We start from the raw sequence: 21,611 nt of genomic DNA, 5'->3' as shown, positions 1-21,611 counted from the left end.
ATTAGTACATAAATACATATGTACACATGAACATATATATATATATATATATATATATATATATATATATATATATATATATATATATATATATATATATATATATATATATACACACATTCATATTTAGACATGTATAGGTATGTATCTCTATGTTAAAGCCCTTTGCATGCCTTTTTTTTCCTAACCCCTGAGACCTCATATCTTTGAACCCTTATAACCTTTTTTTATGCATTTTTTAAAGATAATTTTTATTCGATAGTGTTATTACAATTGTGTAAAAACTTTGCAAACAAAGTTTTAGGGGCACTAAGGCTCACAAACATAATATGTAAATACTAAAAATATATATTTTTTAATTCCTAGATAAAATATAAAAAAATCACAGTTTATCCAAATATGGAGGTTTAGTCCCCTGCACTATTCATCATAAAGTGGCTGATTTATGATAGTGTGGACGGACATGATCTGCTGTAGTGGTGAACTGCTTGTGCAATACCACCCCCTGCACATTCACGGTCAATCGGTGTGCAATCGGGCGGATTGCTATCCGCAGCCTCAGAGCAGGTGGACGAGTTGAGGAGCAGCAGGGATCTTCAGTGGGAACCCCCCATTACCCAGAGTCCGGTTAAGCCTTCAAAATTAAGGAGCATAACAAACAACAAGGAGAACAGCACAACAGATTATCCAAGGTATTGGGATAAGGACGGCAGCTCTCCTTTTTCTTTGAACAAACTGTACCCGTGTGCTATTTTTCTCCGGTGGCTCCGGAATGTTTGGCTTGTAAATTTTATACTGGATTCAAGATCAAAGCCTAAAGTAATCTTGGGTTAGGGTGATTGACCATGCATGCTTGATTTGAACTTTATGTGGATTTTTGTTCACAAGTAGAATATTGATAACATCTCCCATTTCGAACCTAATAGTGGTGTACCAATTAGAAATACACTATATAGCTGGCTTTAGCTAGACATGTGAGAGGCCCATTAGGAGTTTTATCTGTTTTTCTAAAATGTTACAGATTAAATCTGTAATAAAATTAGTTTTTTGCAGAATTTAGCAAATATCCTTAATTTATTAACAAACCAGTGTGCTGTTAACTATTCTTTAGAGGGTTCTTATTGGAACACCTCTTTTTCTTGTTTATAAATATTTGGAATTGTCTTCTAGTTTTGTACCTGTTAAACATTACTCGTTAATAAAATAGAACTTGGGTGAGCAACTTTTCCTAAAGTTGTTTTTCCTGGCCAAAAGCCATACCTCTGATGGGGAAATAAGGTCAAGCAACTCATGGTCAAGCAACCCAACTTTGCACAGAAAAAAAAACAGGAACTAGAGTGCAGCAGATACTCTGTACTGATCAGTCAAAATGCAAAATATATAGCTTTAGAAGGCAGTTTGTTTGTTGGACTGGAGAGCAGTATAAGAATGATTGTCTGCAGGCAAAAGCAGGGTGGAGGTTCCTTGCAAGTTTGGGGCTGCATTTCTGCAAATGGAGCTGAAGATTTGGTCAGAATTAATAATATCCTAAATGCTTAGAAGTACAGAGCGCCTCACACTGAGACTTTGCATACATCAATTCCATAGGGATAAGAGAAGCCTAAGGGGAACTTGTGGTGACAATACTGTGGCCCAACCCTACTAGTACCCAAGTGTTGGATGTAACTCTGCTTTTATGTTATTAAGCTGGACACCTTGATGCCCACTTAGCTTGCACCAATCTGGGCTTGAACTAATATTCCATCCAATAGACTCCCTGGAATATCTCTCCCTGCAAACCCTGATTTGGGGCAACTCTCTGGGACACCATATCATTTACACTGGTTTGTATTCTTGCTGCTGCGCCAGCACATGTACCTCTGGTGCTTACGCACAGAGTGGAGTGTTATTGTTATGTTCCTGTCCTATATCCTCTCATTGTGTTTGTAAGTGCTGTTCACACATTACATGCCCAACAAGCACCTCTGGCCTTACCCTTCTCATACTCCTCACTGATCACTATACTCCAGGCTATGTTTTGATCCACAACATCAATTGCCTGCATATTTCACAAGGCCTATCCCACTGCACAATACCCACCTTCTGCTATCAATATTTGGGTTGCTAACCTCAAAAGGTAAACTCCCTATCTATAAAACCCACACATAGTACATTATATCTGAACTCCATTGGGTGCTAGAGAGAACTTGTAGCTTTATAACTCTGCACTGGGGTCAGCGACCCCCACCAACAGCATCTCCACATTGGGCTTTTTGTATATTTCCCTGTTTGTGTGGGACTCTCTCAAAACTCTCCCTTTCTGGCTCTGCTTGTCTGAGCTGGTCACCTCCCCTCTCCCTTTCCCATTCCTTTGGGTCATATCCCCTATTCCCCAAGTTGAGAGGGGGTCGGCTGTTGTCTTAAACTACTGAGGGTCATAGCTTTTGACCTGTGCCTGAGCGGTCCCGTTGGTTCCTGCCCCTGCGTGACGGCACTCTTCGGCACATTATAAGCCCAATAGAGTTTTGATTGCTATCCCGACTGCCGGCATGAGGGGTGTAGGGATCAGGTTGGGAGATTTAGCCCTGCTCCGAATGATACTGTACAGTAAATTCTGATATTGCATTCAACTTGTCACTTTGAGGGTTAACCACTTTGTGTCATTACATTTAAATACAGCTTGTACTTATAATCCATATCTGAATATGCCTCATGCTTCCAGACGAAGTCAGGGGGGTTGCCGTCATGGCCCTGATTGCCAATGTTCAGTAACCTTTAACCCTGCACTTATTCTGTCAACCTGGGGGATATCTGTCCTAAGCCTCTGAGCCTATATATATATATCCTATATTTAATCCTACCTTGTTTGTTTGCTCTTACATTACGATCCAGACGAAACTTAAAAAAAACAGTTCTGAACCATTTCACACAGCCACCCAAGGAACCAGTGGAAGACTCAAATGATGGTCTGAGTGGCTCAGAATCCTTGGGAGAGGGATCTCAGCCTGACTCCTCACGGTCTTCCCAAACTCAACATTTCATCACAGAAACCACACTCAAAAAAATGTTCGCACACCAAACACGCTCCATCACGAAGGAAATTCAGAAGAGTCACGCTGATCTTAAAATGGATATTTTGGAAATTGGAGTAAGGGTGGAATCCCTTGAGAGAAAGCAAGATGACATAACCACCGATCAGACGAATCTCCTGGCATGCTCAGAAGCTTTATCAGACAAACTATGCCAACTTGAATTTAAGCTGGCTGATGTTGATGACCGAGCTCACAGAAATAACATCAGATTCAGAGGAATATCGGAGGGGGTTACACCAGCTGAGCTGCGAAACTATCTAAATGACCCCTTTGGCGAATAATTGGGCCAAGTCGAGGGCATGACTACTACCATGGAAAGAGCTCACAGAGCTCTGCACCCGAAAACAGTCTCACAAGAGAAACCAAGAGATGTTATTGTCTGCTTGCACAGCTTTCTTTTCAAAGATATGCTTATGCAAGCTACCTTCCGCAAGCCGCAGATGACTGAGAAGTTTTAGGATGTCCAACTGTTACCTGACCTATCAGCACATACTCTACAACATAGAAGTTTATACCAACCGGTCACAGTGGTACTTAGACGGGCTGGTATTAAATACAAATGGAGATACCCAACCAAATTGATCATATCTAGGGATAACCGGACACACACGGTGTCCACTCTGGCCCAGGGGACCACTTTACTTTCACAATGGGGTCTTACAGTGGATGATCTGCAAGAGCCCCCTCCTGTTCAGGCGCAACTGTGGGATAGTGCCCCTGAATGGCAAGTCAAAGACCAAAGACCCAAAAGGGTGAAAATGCAGCATAAGTAAAACCCTCAGAGACCCAACACACCTCCACCTTGAACTTGAATTCAGTTTCTTATTGTAAACAGTCTTGATTCTTTCCAGGAAAACTCACTGCCTACATTAATTTTGGCAGTTGTTTCGGAGCGACAAGAAGCTTTTTCATTATACCTGGCAGAGAAAAATGCCCCAGCAGTACAGATAAGTTGTCTAGTTTATTTCTTGTTTATTCTGTTTGATGTTGTATATGCTAAAATATGATATGGGGCTGGCATGGCACAGGTTAAAGGTTCATAACCTTGTTGAAGGGATAACAATATTGGTAACATCGCTGGTATCTTAATGTACTGTTGTTTTGTTGTTTTTCTGGTACAGACGTTATTATATTTCTATATGTCCCTTAGGTTGACAACAACAACTACTTCCTTGACTCGACCTCCATATATATGGAGTGATGCCAAATAATTTGACCCTTGTAACCCCTACTTTGTTCTTAGCTCCCCCCCCACACAGGGTAGCCCACGCCAGGGTTCCACCCAGGTTGACTATTTCCACCTCAATACTTAGTACATTGCCAAGATTTAAGATTCTGACTGAACTCCCTTCCCATTTCCTTCTTCCCTTTTCCCATCCCCCCTTCGCTACTCCCTCTTCCTCACTTTAAATCCTTTAAACACCTGCTTAGAGAGGACTCCAGCCTTACCCTCCCCCACCCACATTGATTCATCAGAGCAGACAACGACGATGACTCACTTTAGATTCCTTACCCATAATGTACAGGGCCTCAATTTTCCATTTAAGAGGAGCCTACTGGCCTGTTCTCTTAAATTCCACAACCCAGATGTGGTTTTCCTTCAGCAGAACCATTGGCAGATGGGTGCCAACCTAAGATTCCACTCTCACTCCTACACGATTCTGGAACACTCCCCATTCAGTAGAAAGCTAGAGGTACAGCTATATTGATACACAACAGGATGGCTTATGAACAGATACTGATGATTAAAAACCCGCAGACCAGATACACTATAAATTGAACCATGTGCTCCACACATTGGTATCAGTATATCTACCCAACACCCGCCAACCGGCATACCTTAGAAAAATATTGCAAGTTGTAGACAAAGTTAGGCAGGGCAGGGTCCTACTAGTGGGAGACTTTAACATGGTCTGGTAACACAAAGTTGACCGTAAGACAGAGATCATAGGCAGGAACAATCCACATGCTGTCCGCAGCTCTTTTCAGTTTAGGACAGTGATGGCACATTTTGGCTATTACAATATCTGGAGATCGCTACATTCTAGAGAGAGAGATTACACTCACTACTCACACCCGCACAAAACTTACTCCTGGTTAGATCACATTTTTTGCCAAGCAGGGTCGCTTGACTCAATATCGCATACCAGCATTTCCCTCAGTTCTTGGTCAGATCACAACTTAGTCATAGCAGACCTGTATCCCTCCGACGCTTCACCACCCAGAACTAGCTGGTGCCTCCCAAGGCACATTTTGGTGGACATTCAGTTCCAAGAGGAATTGAGACAAAATATGAATGAGCTCATTCAACAAAACGACAATGGGCAGATTTCAGATGATATCCTTTGGGGGGCCATTAAAGCAGCAGTTAGAGGACTTATTATTCGTAAGCAAGCTCACTTGAGAAATATGGCTGGATTAACGTTAGCGCAGGCACATGTTAAGCTTAGAAACTTAGAGTCCACTAATCGGGCTTCTATCACTGTAGACATCACAACACAACTCACGGCAATTAGAAATCATATTTACCAATTAGATTTACGCCAAACCCAAGACAACCTTACTAAGCTCAAACAACTTTTTTACCACAAAGACAAAAGGGCTGACACCATGCTGGCCAATAAATTGAGACATAAACATAACACTTAGAACACCATCTAAGATAAGGGGGGAGTTTTATGGACTACTATTCCAAATTATATAACATTAAAAGCACGGAAAACGCACATCTAGCCCCCACCTATGTCATCAGACAGTTTCTAGCTAGTTTGAACCTTCCAACATGTACTGTTGAACAACAAGACTTACTTACAGCCCTATTCATACTGACAGAACTTAAACAAACAGTCAAGCGTCTAAAGCCCTTTAAAGCCCCTGGGCCAGATGGATTCCCTGCCCAATTTTACAAGACTTATACTCACGAACTATCCACCCTATTGTTGAGATTATTTGATTTCGTGGCAGGGAAGGGACATTTCAGAAAGGAGTTTCTAGAAGCCACTATCGTTACGATTCCTAAACTGAATAAAGATCCCTCTTCATGTTCTAGCTACAGACCGATCTCTTTGATCAACGTAGATGTCAAAATATACTCTAAATTACTAGCTAATCGAATCTGTAAACTCTTGCCGAGTTTAATTAGCCCTGACCAAGTGGGTTTCATCCATGGTCGTGAAGGACCAGATGATACGAGGCTGCTTATCAATATTATGAATGAATCCACCAGGATGCACAAGCCTTTCTTGTCATCTATTTGGATGCTGAGAAGGCTTTTGATCGAGTCCAATGGGCCTACCTATGGGAAATTTTAAGAATATTCAAATTTCCCCCTACAACCTGTCAGGCTATTCAGACCCTATACCCCATTCCAACAGCAAGGGTAAGGGGCTTAGGCTTCCACTCCCTTCCTTTTCAAATTTTGAATGGCACCAGACAGGGATGCCCGCTGTCCCCCCTGTTATTTGCCCTAGTGGTAGAACCTTTGGCAGAGCAAATTCCTATAGATAAGGATATGCAGGGAATAACACTGTCGGGTACCAAACATAAAATTGCCTTATTCGCAGATGACGTCACTATCTTCACGGCAGACCCCTACAGCACCATACCTAGGCTTTTGGATATCCTAAAAGCTTTTGGGGACCTATCTTTTTACAAACTCAATATTCCCAAGACTGAGATTTATTGGTGGGGATACTCGCCAGACTACATCCTCAAATTGAAGGACAAATTTAATATTAAGTGGACAAACGAACAGGTCACTCAGTTAGGTGTACGGATATCCAATAGTGTAGCGCAAATGGTCAAAGATAATTATCTCCCTCTCTTGACAGAATTACGCACCCTTAAACACACATGGGACCACAAATCCATCTCCTGGATGGGGCGAATAGCCTCCCTTAAGATGTCTTTTCTCCCAAAACTCCCTTATCTCTTCCAATGCCTTCCGATTAAAATCCCCATGCATCTCTTAATGCAATTTCAGAGTAAGATATCAAAGATTTCATCTGGCGAGGTAAGACTCCCAGAATTGCCCACAAAACCCTTCAATTCCCCATCCACTTTGGGGGATTGGCCTCCCCCTCCATTGTGAAATATTATGAGGGCGCGATGCTCACACATATACTCCGGTCGCGCGATAGGTGGAGAGAAATAGAGCAGGCCTTGTTGACCTTCAATGTTTCCCTTAAAGATTTGATTTGGACCCCGCCGCATTTTGTCGCAGATCTCTGGGTATTCACAACTCCGTTATTCTGGAATGTCTTTCGGTATGGGATAAGATTCAACATCACCAGTTAATTGCTCCTCACCCATCCCCGATCACTTCGGTAGCAGGTCTCTTTATGGCACTTGCAGGGACTCACCCTAACATTTTTGCTCGACTAGATGTTAGGCAGGTCTTGGACTTTTGGTCCATGACTGAGCAGGATGGGTTTCTTGAACTATCCCATTTGCAGTCCCGTGCTGATATTCCCCTATTCTCCATTTTGAAGCACTTATAGTTAAAAGTTTTTTGAAAAGTTGGGTTTTTTTTGCCCTCATCCTCCCGCCCTCTCACCCCATGGGAGTCCATCTGGCATGGGGGCCGCAGACTTGTAAAACCTTTGATGACACATTATAACTTACTGGAGGGTACTTCAAGCTCCACATCTGCTTAGGTAGGATACTCTCCTACAAACATTCCAGTTGACACCTGGCAAAGATCCATCATAATGACCAATAAATCATTACACTGCATAACAATGTTCAAGACTTATTATAAAGTCATCTCTCACTGGTATCTTGTTCCCACTCGACTAGCCAAAATGTTTCCTGGCACTTCTGCTCTGTTTTGGAGGAGTTGTGGTCTCCCTGGTGATATGCTACATATTTGGTGGGACTGCCCCAAAATTTGACCCCTTTGGGACAGAGGTTTTTTCGTGCCTTAACTGACATGGGAATTAGGATACCTAACAGCCCAACATCTGCCCTTCTTCATTTGGGTCTCCATACCTTGACTAAACACCATAGCCTAATGTGTATATACTTACTGACCTCCATCAAAACAACTATAGCTAGAGTGTGGAAAAAGGAATTGCCCCCTAAATGGAGGGGAGACTGTGGGCATGATGGCCTATCTCTACACTATGGAAAAGATCATATATTATGATCTGAATAAATCGCACCTATTTGAAATGGCGTGGGCTGACTGGAAAGATAAACATGAGACCATATGGCGCCCATCTGTCACGACACAAGACTCCCCCCTTACTACTTGATAAGTTTTTTTGGCTATGCCTGCCATATAGACCGTTTACCCAAAGAAGACAGCCGAGTTTTGTAACCCTCTTTCCCTCTCCCACTCCTCCCTTCTATGCTCCCCCCTCCCCCTTATTACTGTTAAATGACTAAAGGTAATGTTTTAAGCATACACTTGTCTTATGATCTACTGATATGATCATTATACTTGTTACTTTGCATGTGAAGAATTGTCTAAATATCTTCGTAATGTCTAATTGTTGTCGGTTTATTGAGTCTGGCTCTTTCTTATGTGTCTATAAGAGAAGAGGTTCTGCGCGTCCCCATTTGTTGTCACCAATCATTATTTTCTTCTTTTTTTTTTCTCTTATTCCAAAAGAAAAAAAAAGAAAAACAGAGTCAAGTGTACACCAAAAAAAAAAAAATTAAGATATTTTTTTAAAGATCTGTTTTTCAAAAAAAAATTACATTGAACAATTGCAAGATAGACAAAATAAACCACTTTCAATCAATGGCAAAACAGTGATATACAATATCATTTTGTCAATATTTAAATGACAATTATTGCTAAAACAATCAAAAATATATAATCTTTTGGATGAAAAACAATAGTGTAAAGTAATAAAGAAGAAATAAAAATACTGTCAGTACTGACATCATTATTGGTCAAAAACCGCCTTTATATAGGCCTAGATTTGGAGTTTGGCAGTAAAAGGGCTGTTAACGCTCCGCGGGCTTTTTTCTGGCCGCACCATAAAATTAACTCTGGTATCGAGAGTTCAAACAAATGCTGCGTTAGGCTCCAAAAAAGGAGCGTAGAGCATTTTTACTGCAAATGCAACTCTCGATACTAGAGTTGCTTACGGACGCGGCCGGCCTCAAAAACGTGCTCATGCACGATTCCCCCATAGGAAACAATGGGGCTGTTTGAGCTGAAAAAAAACCTAACACCTGCAAAAAAGCAGCGTTCAGCTCCTAACGCAGCCCCATTGTTTGCTATGGGGAAACACTTCCTACGTCTGCACCTAACACTCTAACATGTACCCCGAGTCTAAACACCCCTAGCCTTACACTTATTAACCCCTAATCTGCCGCCCCCGCTATCGCTGACCCCTGCATATTTTTTTAAACCCCTAATCTGCCGCTCCGTAAACCGCCGCCACCTACGTTATCCCTATGTACCCCTAATCTGCTACCCCTAACACCGCCGACCCCTATATTATATTTATTAACCCCTAACCTGCCCCCCACAACGTCGCCGACACCTGCCTACACTTATTAACCCCTAATCTGCCGAGCGGACCTGAGCGCTACTATAATAAAGTTATTAACCCCTAATCCGCCTCACTAACCCTATCATAAATAGTATTAACCCCTAATCTGCCCTCCCTAACATCGCCGACACCTAACTTCAATTATTAACCCCTAATCTTCCGATCGGAGCTCACCGCTATTCTAATAAATGGATTAACCCCTAAAGCTAAGTCTAACCCTAACACTAACACCCCCCTAAGTTAAATATAATATTTATCTAACGAAATAAATTAACTCTTATTAAATAACTTATTCCTATTTAAAGCTAAATACTTACCTGTAAAATAAATCCTAATATAGCTACAATATAAATTATAATTATATTATAGCTATTTTAGGATTAATATTTATTTTACAGGCAACTTTGTAATTATTTTAACCAGGTACAATAGCTATTAAATAGTTAAGAACTATTTAATAGTTACCTAGTTAAAATAATAACAAATTTACCTGTAAAATAAATCCTAACCTAAGATATAATTAAACCTAACACTACCCTATCAATAAAATAATTAAACACAATTCCTACAAATAAATACAATTAAATAAACTAGCTAAAGTACAAAAAATAAAAAAGAACTAAGTTACAGAAAATAAAAAAATATTTACAAACATAAGAAAAATATTACAACAATTTTAAACTAATTACACCTACTCTAAGCCCCCTAATAAAATAACAAAGCCCCCCAAAATAAAAAATTCCCTACCCTATTCTAAATTAAAAAAGTTACAAGCTCTTTTACCTTACCAGCCCTGAACAGGGCCCTTTGCGGGGCATGCCCCAAGAATTTCAGCTCTTTTGCCTGTAAAAAAAAACATACAATACCCCCCCCCAACATTACAACCCACCACCCACATACCCCTAATCTAACCCAAACCCCCCTTAAATAAACCTAACACTAAGCCCCTGAAGATCTTCCTACCTTGTCTTCACCATCCAGGTATCACCGATCCGTCCTGGCTCCAAGATCTTCATCCAACCCAAGCGGGGGTTGGCGATCCATAATCCGGTCCAGAAGAGGCTCCAAAGTCTTCCTCCTATCCGGCAAGAAGAGGACATCCGGACCGGCAAACATCTTCTCCAAGCGGCATCTTCGATCTTCTTCCATCCGGAGCGAAGCGGCAGGATCCTGAAGACCTCCAGCGCGGAACATCCATCCGGACCGACGACTGAACGACGAATGACTGTTCCTTTAAGGGACGTCATCCAAGATGGCGTCCCTCGAATTCCGATTGGCTGATAGGATTCTATCAGCCAATCGGAATTAAGGTAGGAATTTTCTGATTGGCTGATGGAATCAGCCAATCAGAATCAAGTTCAATCCGATTGGCTGATCCAATCAGCCAATCAGATTGAGCTCACATTCTATTGGCTGTTCCGATCAGCCAATAGAATGCGAGCTCAATCTGATTGGCTGATTGGATCAGCCAATCGGATTGAACTTGATTCTGATTGGCTGATTCCATCAGCCAATCAGAAAATTCCTACCTTAATTCCGATTGGCTGATAGAATCCTATCAGCCAATCGGAATTCGAGGGACGCCATCTTGGATGACGTCCCTTAAAGGAACAGTCATTCATCGTTCAGTCGTCGGTCCGGATGGATGTTCCGCGCTGGAGGTCTTCAGGATCCTGCCGCTTCGCTCCGGATGGAAGAAGATCGAAGATGCCGCTTGGAGAAGATGTTTGCCGGTCCGGATGTCCTCTTCTTGCCGGATAGGAGGAAGACTTTGGAGCCTCTTCTGGACCGGATTATGGATCGCCAATCCCCGCTTGGGTTGGATGAAGATCTTGGAGCCAGGACGGATCGGTGATACCTGGATGGTGAAGACAAGGTAGGAAGATCTTCAGGGGCTTAGTGTTAGGTTAATTTAAGGGGGGTTTGGGTTAGATTAGGGGTATGTGGGTGGTGGTTTGTAATGTTGGGGGGGGGTATTGTATGTTTTTTTTTACAGGCAAAAGAGCTGAAATTCTTGGGGCATGCCCCGCAAAGGGCCCTGTTCAGGGCTGGTAAGGTAAAAGAGCTTGTAACTTTTTTAATTTAGAATAGGGTAGGGAATTTTTTATTTTGGGGGGCTTTGTTATTTTATTAGGGGGCTTAGAGTAGGTGTAATTAGTTTAAAATTGTTGTAATATTTTTCTTATGTTTGTAAATATTTTTTTATTTTCTGTAACTTAGTTCTTTTTTATTTTTTGTACTTTAGCTAGTTTATTTAATTGTATTTATTTGTAGGAATTGTGTTTAATTAATTTATTGATAGTGTAGTGTTAGGTTAATTGTAGGTAATTGTAGGTAGTTTATTTAATTATTTTATTGATAGGGTAGTGTTAGGTTTAATTATAACTTAGGTTAGGATTTATTTTACAGGTAAATTTGTTATTATTTTAACTAGGTAACTATTAAATAGTTCTTAACTATTTAATAGCTATTTTACCTGGTTAAAATAATAACAAAGTTGCCTGTAAAATAAATATTAATCCTAAAATAGCTATAATATAATTATAATTTATATTGTAGCTATATTAGGATTTATTTTACAGGTAAGTATTTAGCTTTAAATAGGAATAATTTATTTAATAAGAGTTAATTTATTTCGTTAGATAAAAATTATATTTAACTTAGGGGGGTGTTAGGGTTAGACTTAGCTTTAGGGGTTAATACATTTATTAGAATAGCGGTGAGCTCCGGTCGGCAGATTAGGGGTTAATAATTGAAGTTAGGTGTCGGCGATGTTAGGGAGGGCAGATTAGGGGTTAATACTATTTATGATAGGGTTAGTGAGGCGGATTAGGGGTTAATACATTTATTATAGTAGCGCTCAGGTCCGCTCGGCAGATTAGGGGTTAATAAGTGTAGGCAGGTGTCGGCGACGTTGAGGGGGGCAGATTAGGGGTTAATAAATATAATATAGGGGTCGGCGATGTTAGGGCAGCAGATTAGGGGTACATAGGGATAACGTAGGTGGCGGCGATTTGCGGTCGGAAGATTAGGGGTTAATTATTTTAAGTAGCTGGCAGCGATGTTGTGGGGGGCAGGTTAGGGGTTAATAAATGTAATACAGGGGTCGGCGGGGTTAGGGGCAGCAGATTAGGGGTACATAAGTATAACGTAGGTGGCGGTCGGCAGATTAGGGGTTAAAAATTTTAATCGAGTGGCGGCGGTGTGGGGGGACCTCGGTTTAGGGGTACATAGGTAGTTTATGGGTGTTAGTGTACTTTAGGGTACAGTAGTTAAGAGCTTTATGAACCGGCGTTAGCCAGAAAGCTCTTAACTCCTGCTATTTTCAGGCGGCTGGAATCTTGTCGTTAGAGCTCTAACGCTCACTTCAGAAACGCCTCTAAATACCAGCGTTAGAAAGATCCCATTGAAAATATAGGCTACGCAAATGGCGTAGGGGGATCTGCGGTATGGAAAAGTCGCGGCTGAAAAGTGAGCGTTAGACCCTTTAATCACTGACTCCAAATACCAGCGGGCGGCCAAAACCAGCGTTAGGAGCCTCTAACGCTGGTTTTGACAGCTACCGCCGAACTCCAAATCTAGGCCATAGTCTGCTCGAGCTTGGACTCCCCTAGCATAATTTTCCTCTAATTGAGGTTGATGTTCACCATACTCTGGGACATCCAAGCTCTCCAGAACTATATCAGGGATTTTAATGGCAAGGTTGTGCAACATACAGCAAATAAGGAAAATCATAGAGACTTTGGAGGGGGTGTACTGAAGAACCCCGCTGGAGATGTCCAAGCAGTGGAAACGGCTCTTCAAAGGTACGCTCAATTACCTCATTGTAGCGCACCTCTTCCACTCCATTTGGGTTGTGGACGGGTGTGAACAGTCATGGAAGACACAAATATCCAGAATCACCTGCGTAAAAGAAAAAGAGCATTGATATTAGCAATCAGAATGACTAAAATATATCATATACATGTGTGTGGATATATAAGAGATATTTACTTATGAGGATTCCCTCTGGCATTTTTCCCTCCTGGAAATGATGGTAGATTGTAGAATTCTGGAGGACAAAGGAATCGTGGTTGGAACCAGGGAGTCCAGAGTGTACGCTCATTATCCTCAACCTGGCATCACAGATGACCTGGATATTCAGCGAGTGGTTATGCTTCCTGTCCCAGTATGGCTCCTCTCTACCCCTGGGAGGCTGCACCAATATATGCGTGTAATCTATGGCCCCTAATACTCTTGGCAACCCAGCAAGATGATAAAACTGGAGCTTGACAGCATGCCACTCCTCAGGTGTATTGGGAAGTGGACATGATGGACTAGACATTGGTGCAAAGAATTGAGGACAACCTTCAAATGACGTGAGAAGGTTGCCTGGCTCATACCTACACCTAGACCTGTCACAGCCTGGAATGATACAGTTACCAAAAAATAGAGGACCTAGGGATTGCTCTAGTTTTTGCAGTAAGTGGTTCGAGAGAGTCCTTGATTTTGACATAGATCCTCTCAATGGAAGCCCTATTGAGTAGAAATTGACAGGTCCCCTCTCGATCACTGAGGGCATGGAGACCAACCCTAGGCAGGAACACCCTCGGCACCCGTTGGCGTCTTCGTTGTTGCACAACCGCAGCCATCAACACCCGTCTTTCCATGTGTCTACTTAAAAACAGGACAAACTGTAATGCGTTGAGTATGTCCATTGTCAAAATAATAATGAAATGAAGTGATTGAAAGCCCTTTTTATAATGCCAAGTTTTACAGCTGTGAATGATTGCAGTAATTGATTAAATAAATGATGCGCAACACATTACATAACAAATTAATTGCATCATTTCTGTAATATTAGGTCATTTGATGAGCAAATTGATTGAATAATTTATGCACCACACACAACGATTTACAGAATTTTGGTATTATTGCGTCATGTGACGAGCACAATGTTGTTTATAAATTAATATGTATAGAATTAGATCATCCAAGTGAGTTAACCAGCTGTAATAAATGCAGGTGTATTTTTTGTGCAATTCACTAAATTACTTATGCACAACACATGAGTATTTAGCTATGGTTGGAATCATAACTCTGATTTTCTGTGTTTGGATGGCAGCGTTGTGGAGGCTTAAAAGGTCAGTGATTATTCTGTTTTTGGAATACCATATTAATGAACAATGTGGTGTTTTAACATTGCCAAACATAACTTAGAAAGAGAATGCAATGTAGAACATTATAAAATGCAATTAGTGTGCAACTGTTTCAAATCTCTTGCTATCCTTTGTGGAAATGAGAATGCCATTTGAAATGTATTTTACATGTACTTAGTATGCAACAGTTTGATTGTCTTGCTATCCTTAGTTGGAAAATATTTGACAATTGAATAGAGGAATAATGAGGTGTATTAACATTGCCAAACATGACTTTGAAAGAGAATGAAATGTAGAACATTATGAAATGCAATAATTTGTGCAACCGTTTCAAATCTCTTGCTATCCTTTGTGGAAAAAAGAATGCCATTTTAAAGTAATTTTAATGTATTTTGCATGCATAAAGGAAAACAGTGTCATGCAAAATACATTAAACTGACTTTAAAATTGCATTCTACTTCACACAAAGGATAGCAAAAGACTGAAAACAGTGGTAATATGTTATCCCTAAAAAAACATAATTCCTGACTTTTTAAGCCTCCATGACGCTGCCATCCAAACGCAGAAAATCAGAGTTATGATTTCATCCATAGCTAAATACTCATGTGTTGTGCATAAGTAATTTACAGCTAGATTACGAATTTTGAGTGCTATAGCGAAATTAAAGAACGCAACAAAAGTTGCGTTATTTAATCCCATATTGCGCTGCCATTACAAGTTTTAAAAAACCAGGCTTGTGCAGGCGATATGGGTTTTTTAAGCTCCATACCACACCAAAAACAAGCACTGATTTGACGTGCTCGTGCACGCTTTCCCCATAGACATCAATGGGGAGAGCGGGTCAGAAAAAAGTCTAATACCTGCGATCGCAGAAATAAAAGCTCCGTAATGCAGCACCATTGATGTTGATGGGGAAAATAAAAATACAGTTTAAACCGAACACCCTAACATAAACCCTACGTCTAAACACCCCTAATCTGCTGACCCTGATATCGCTGCCACCTAAATAAAGGTATTAACCCCTAATCTGTCACTCCTAATATCGCCGCTACTATACTAAAGTTACTAACCCTTATTAACCCCTATTCCGCCACTCCCCGACATAGCCGCAACTAAATAAAGCTATTAACCCCTAAACCTCTGGCCTCCCACATCACTACCACTAAATAAACCTATTAACCCCTAAACCACCAGCCCCCCACATTGCAACAACCTAAATTAAACTATATTAACCCCTAAACCTAACCCGAACGTAACCCTAACCCTAACACCCCCTAACTTTAACATAATTAAAATCGAGCTAAATTAAACTTACAATTATTAACCAAATAAACCTATTAACCCCTAAACCGCCAGCCCCCCACATTGCAACAACCTAAATTAAACTATATTAACCCCTAAACCTAACCCGAACATAACCCTAACCCTAACGTAACCCTAACACCCCTAGCTTTAACAAAATTAAAATATAGCTAAATTAAACTTCAAATTATTAACTAAATAATACCTATTTAAAACTAAATACTTACCTGTGAAATAAAACCCAAGCTAGCTACAATATAACTAATAGTTATATTGTAGCTAGCTTAGATTTTATTTTTATTTCACAGGTAAGTTTGTATTTATTTTAACTAGGTAGACTAAATAAAACCTTATCTACCTTACACTAAAACCTAAAATTGCAAAAAATAAAAAAACCTACCATTACAAAAAATAAAAAACCTACCATTACAAAAAAACAAACTAAATTATTAAAAAAACAAAAACAAATTATTCCTATTCTAATACCCTTTAAAAAAGAAAAACACCCCAAAATAAAAAAAGCCTAATCTAAAATAAACTACTAAGGGCCCTTAAAAGGGCCTTTAGAGAGGCCTTTAAATGGCCTTTTGTAGGGCATTGCCTTAAGTTAAAGAGCTCTTTTGCTACAAAAAAAACAAACACCCCCTAAGAGTATACAAACCCCCACCCCCCAAATTACCAAGGGCCCTTAAAAGGGCCTTTTGTAGGGCATTGCCCTAAAGATAATAGCTCTTTTCCTACAAAAGAAAAACAAACACACCCTAAAAAAATACATTACACAAAATAACAGACAAATTATCAAAAATAATAAAAATTATTCCTATTCTAATACCCATTAAAAAAAAACACCCCAAAATAAAAAACCTAATCTAGAATAAACTACCAATGGCCCTTAAAATGGCCTTTTGTAAGGCATTGCCCTAAGTTAAACAGCTCTTTTACCTGGAAAAAAATACAAAGTCTCACTTACATTACAACCCCCCCCCCCCAAACCTACAAAATAAAAACTATCTAAAAAACCTAAGCTACCCATTGCCCTGAAAAGGGCATTTGGATGGGCATTGCTCTTAAAAGGGCATTTAGCTCTTTTACTGCCCAAACCCTAATCTAAAAAATAAAACCCACCCCAAAAAAAAACGATAGAATTAAAGCTGCTTAAATCCTATTGGCTATTCAAATCAGCCAATAGGATTTAAGCAGCTCTCATTCTTTTGGCTGATTCATTATCCAATAGAATTAGAGCTGCTTAAATCCTATTGGCTTATTTCAACAGCCAATTGGATTTTAGCAGCTCTAATTCCTATTGGCTTATTCAAATTTTTCAGCCAATAGGAATGCAAGGGACACCATCTTGGATCGCGTACCTTACATTGAAGATTTAGTATACGACGGCGACCGTATAAAGAGGATGCTCCACACCGGATGTCTTCAGGATGGACCTGCTCAGCGCAGCCAGGATCAAGATAGAAGATGCCGCCTGGATGAAGATTGAAGAGGCTGCCTGGATGAAGACTTCTCTGCCGGGATGAAGATCTTTCAAGCGGAACTTCAAAAACTTCAAAAACTGTAAATGAATCATCTTGGGGTTAGTGTTGTTTTTTTAAAGGGTTTTTGGGATGGGTTTTATTTTTAGATTAGGGTTTGGTTAGTAAAAGAGCTAAATGCCCTTTTAAGGGCAATGCCCATTCAAATGCCCTTATCATGGCAATGGGTAGCTTAGGTTGTTTTAGATTTAAGTTTTTTTATTTTTGGGGGAGGGTTGGGTGGTGGGTTTTACTGTTGGGGAGTCTTTGTATTTTATTTTACAGGTAAAAGAGCTGTTTAAATTAGGGCAATGCCCTACAAAAGGCCATTTTAAGGGCCATTGGTAGGTTATTGTAGGCTAGGGTTTTTTTTATTTTGGGTGGGAATTTTTATTTTGATAGGGCTATTAGATTAGGTGTTATTCTTTTTTATTTTTGATAATTTTGTTTCTTATTTTCTGTAATTTAGTGTTTATAATTTTTTGTAATTTAGTTTTTTTTGTTGTTGTTATTTGATACTTTTTTAATTTTTTAGAGTAGTGCTAGGATTTTTTTAATGTGTAGTTTAGTTTAATTAATTGATAGTTCGTTTAATTTTAGTTTAATAATTATATTAGTTTCATTGTTAGTTTAAACTTAGTTTTATTAATTTGACAGTCAAGTTTTAATTTAATTTAAGCTAGGAAAATTGTAATTTTAATATAACGTTAGGTGGACGTTAGGTTTAGGGGTTACTAGTTTAAATTAGTTTATTGCATTGTGGGGGCTTTCGGTTTAGGGGTTAATAGTTTAATTTATTATATTTCATTGTGGGGGGCTTTTGGTTTAGGGGTTAATAGGTTTATTATAGTGCCAGTGGTGTAGGGCTTAATAAATTTAGTATAGTGGGGGCGATGTGGACGGACGGCAGATTAGGGGTTATAAATATTTAAATAGTCTTTGCAATGTGGGAGGACGGCGGTTTAGGGGTTAATGACTTTAGTATAGTGGCGGCAATGTCGGGAGAGGCAGATTAGGGGTTAATAAATTTATTATAGTATTTGCAATGCGGGAGGACCTCGGTTTAGGGTTTAATAGGTAGTTTATGGGTGTTTACTGTACTTTGTAGCAGTTTAGTTATGAGTTTTATGTTACAGCTTTGTAGCGTAAAACTCATATTTTACCAAAAGGAAATGATCACAGTGCGCTGAGAAAAAAAGTTATATACATACACCAAAAAGCCAGCGGGTAAATGGAGATTCCTCTAACTCCAAAAAGACAACCAACACAAGACAAACACAGTGGTGTCAGAAAAAACACCACTGTTAGGCCCCTGGCGCTGCTAAACACAGCTTAATTTGGTGAAACGACTAATGTATAATTTTATATTATAATAAAAACCAATATATAAAAGACTATTGATATAGATAAATGGCTCACCGGGAAAATGAATCATAAAATAAATGTAAATTTATTGGAACAATATCACACAAAACTCATAACTACTTCTTTTAGATTGAGTTACGGATCTTGTCGTTTTAGGCTGTAACGCCGTTTTTTTAGCCAGAACGCAAAACTCATAATGGCAGCGCTATGGGAATCCCATAAAAAAAGAGTTAAGAGTTCGGTACTGACGATGCGTTACAGGCTAAAAGGCTCGCGGTACACCTATACCGACAAGACTCGTAATTGCTGCAGTGCTGTTTTAACGCTGAAAATACCATATTTTCAGCATTAAAGGATGAACACACAAACTTGTAATTAGCTGTTAGTTAATTGCACAAACAATACACCTGCATTTATTACAGCTGGTGAACCTGCACAAAGTAGAATGCCATTTTAAATTCATTTCAATGTATTTTGCATGCCACTGTTTTCATTCTCTTGCTATCCTTTGTTTTAAGTAGAATGTCATTTTAAAGTAATTTCAATGTATTTTGCTTGCCACTGTTTTCAGTCTCTTGCTATCCTTTGTGTGAAGTAGAATGCCATTTTAAAGTTCTTTCAATGTATTTTGCATGCCACTGTTTTCAGTCTCTTGCTATCTTTCGTTTTAAAATATTTGCAGAGTGAATTAAAGAATAATGTAGAGTATCCCCACTGCAAAACATGACAGAAAGGGAATGCTATTTAATAACTTTGTGTTGGTAACATTTGTCTTTGCGTTTAGAAAACATTAAACATGGTGCAAATAGATTTTTTACAAAAAAAATTATTTTTAACTCTATATCTATTAGTGCGACAAGTTTGGGGCAAACATTTTCAAAAAATTTGGAGAAATATTTTCAGCTTGCTTTGTAATGAGAGACAAAGTTGTAACATAATACATAAGTAGTAATGTATTTATTTTTATCCCTATATCTACTAGTGCACCAAATGTGTAGCAATAATATTGTTTGATTTAGAAAGGGTATACAAATTGAATAAAGTTTCTAATTTACTTTAATTATGTGATATACTTAATTATCTTGCAGCATCAAACATAAGCTTTCTGTGTTTTCAGACTCCCATTGAGTTCTATGGCATCCGCGACCTCAAGGGTGGCAGATTAAAAACTAGGTACGCTAAGTAGGGAAAGACGCAAACTTTGTAAAAGCTTCAAATAGTGTCGATTAGGAGGGCGATTGAACACAATTCCGCTCGAAAACCACAGGTTTTCAACTTGCATCGATGTGCGTCGTATTGAGATTGCAGGATCGTATTTTACATCACAAATTTCAACATTTGCTGATCTTGACGCTTTGATAACTACAGCTGATCAATCTCGCGACAATTAGGACGCGGAATTCCAGCATATTTTCAGTTGGCACTTTGATAAATAGGCCCCATAGCATGCACTGTATTTCCCCCATCTTCACTATATTTTTTGCCCCCACCTGGAGGGTTAACTTGGTATGGATGCCAGAGGATCGTTGGTGTGCATTTCTTGTACCCCCCAGAGGCAAAATAAATAGTTTACATGGGGGAATTACAGTACATCGGGCTTTACCCACAGCCACTTGGGTAATGTCTGTTTTACCCAGGTAATCCTATATATATATATATATATATATATTACAGCTGGACATTTCCAATAGTCCCAGTAAAAAATTGCAGTGGACGAGGAGTGAAAATTGTCCCATTTCCCCTATCTTTAACATTTTGAGGGCCTGCAGCCTTTTCCCTCTGGACTTTTCTTCCCTGACTAGTAAGTTATAGTTCTTTAGAAAAAACTATGCTAGAGGCTTAAAAATCCAAATAAAAATCTAATGAACCCTCTTCAGTTATCAAATATTTATACCATAAAATGCCAAATTATGAATGTTTTTTTTTTTTTTTAGATAAATACTTTCTGTCTCTCTCCACATCTTTAGCTACCATTTACTGTTCCCGTTTCTGTCTTTCTCTGTTCCTTTCTCTATACTTCCCATTTTTCCTTTATCGACTCCCTTTGTCTCCCACTGTGGCTCTTGTTATCGTGCAATCTTTAACCTCCTTGCCTCTATGTTTTTTTCTCTTGTTATCCTATTCATTAACAAAGATGCCTGAAGCTGATATTTTCCTTGTGACAATTAGAGTAGGGAAAAAAAAAACAGAATTTTTATTCTAATACTGTAAGAGGTATTAACCATTTCTATTAGTTTCCTAATAAAATAAAATAAACACAATATTAATGCAGTAGATTGAAACACCATGTTTAACCCCTTAACGACCAAGGACGTACGCCACACGTCCTCAAAAAAATACACTTAATGACCGAGGACGTGTGGCGTACGTCCTTGATCTGGAAAGCAGCTGGAAGTGATCCTGATCGCTTCCAGTTGCTTTCCGGTTATTGCAGTGATGCCTCGATATTGAGGCATCCTGCAATAACCTTTTTTAGCAATCCGGTGCAGAGAGAGCCACTCTGTGGCCCTCTCTGCACCGGACATCACCGGCTAAATTCGTTGGTGGGTGGGAGCCAGTTCGGGAGGTGGGTGGCGGCCATCGATGGCCTTGATGATGTGTAGGGGGGCGGGATCGTGGGCGGGGGTAATCGGAGGCGCGCACAGGCGAGCGCGCATGCACGGGAGGGAGCGGGTGGGAACCGCTACACTACAGAAAAAAAGT

Source organism: Bombina bombina, chromosome 3, assembly GCF_027579735.1.
Source record: "Bombina bombina isolate aBomBom1 chromosome 3, aBomBom1.pri, whole genome shotgun sequence".
Classification (NCBI taxonomy): Eukaryota; Metazoa; Chordata; class Amphibia; order Anura; family Bombinatoridae; genus Bombina; species Bombina bombina.
The sequence above is the reverse complement of the archived record's forward strand: the minus strand, read 5'-3'. Positions refer to the sequence as shown.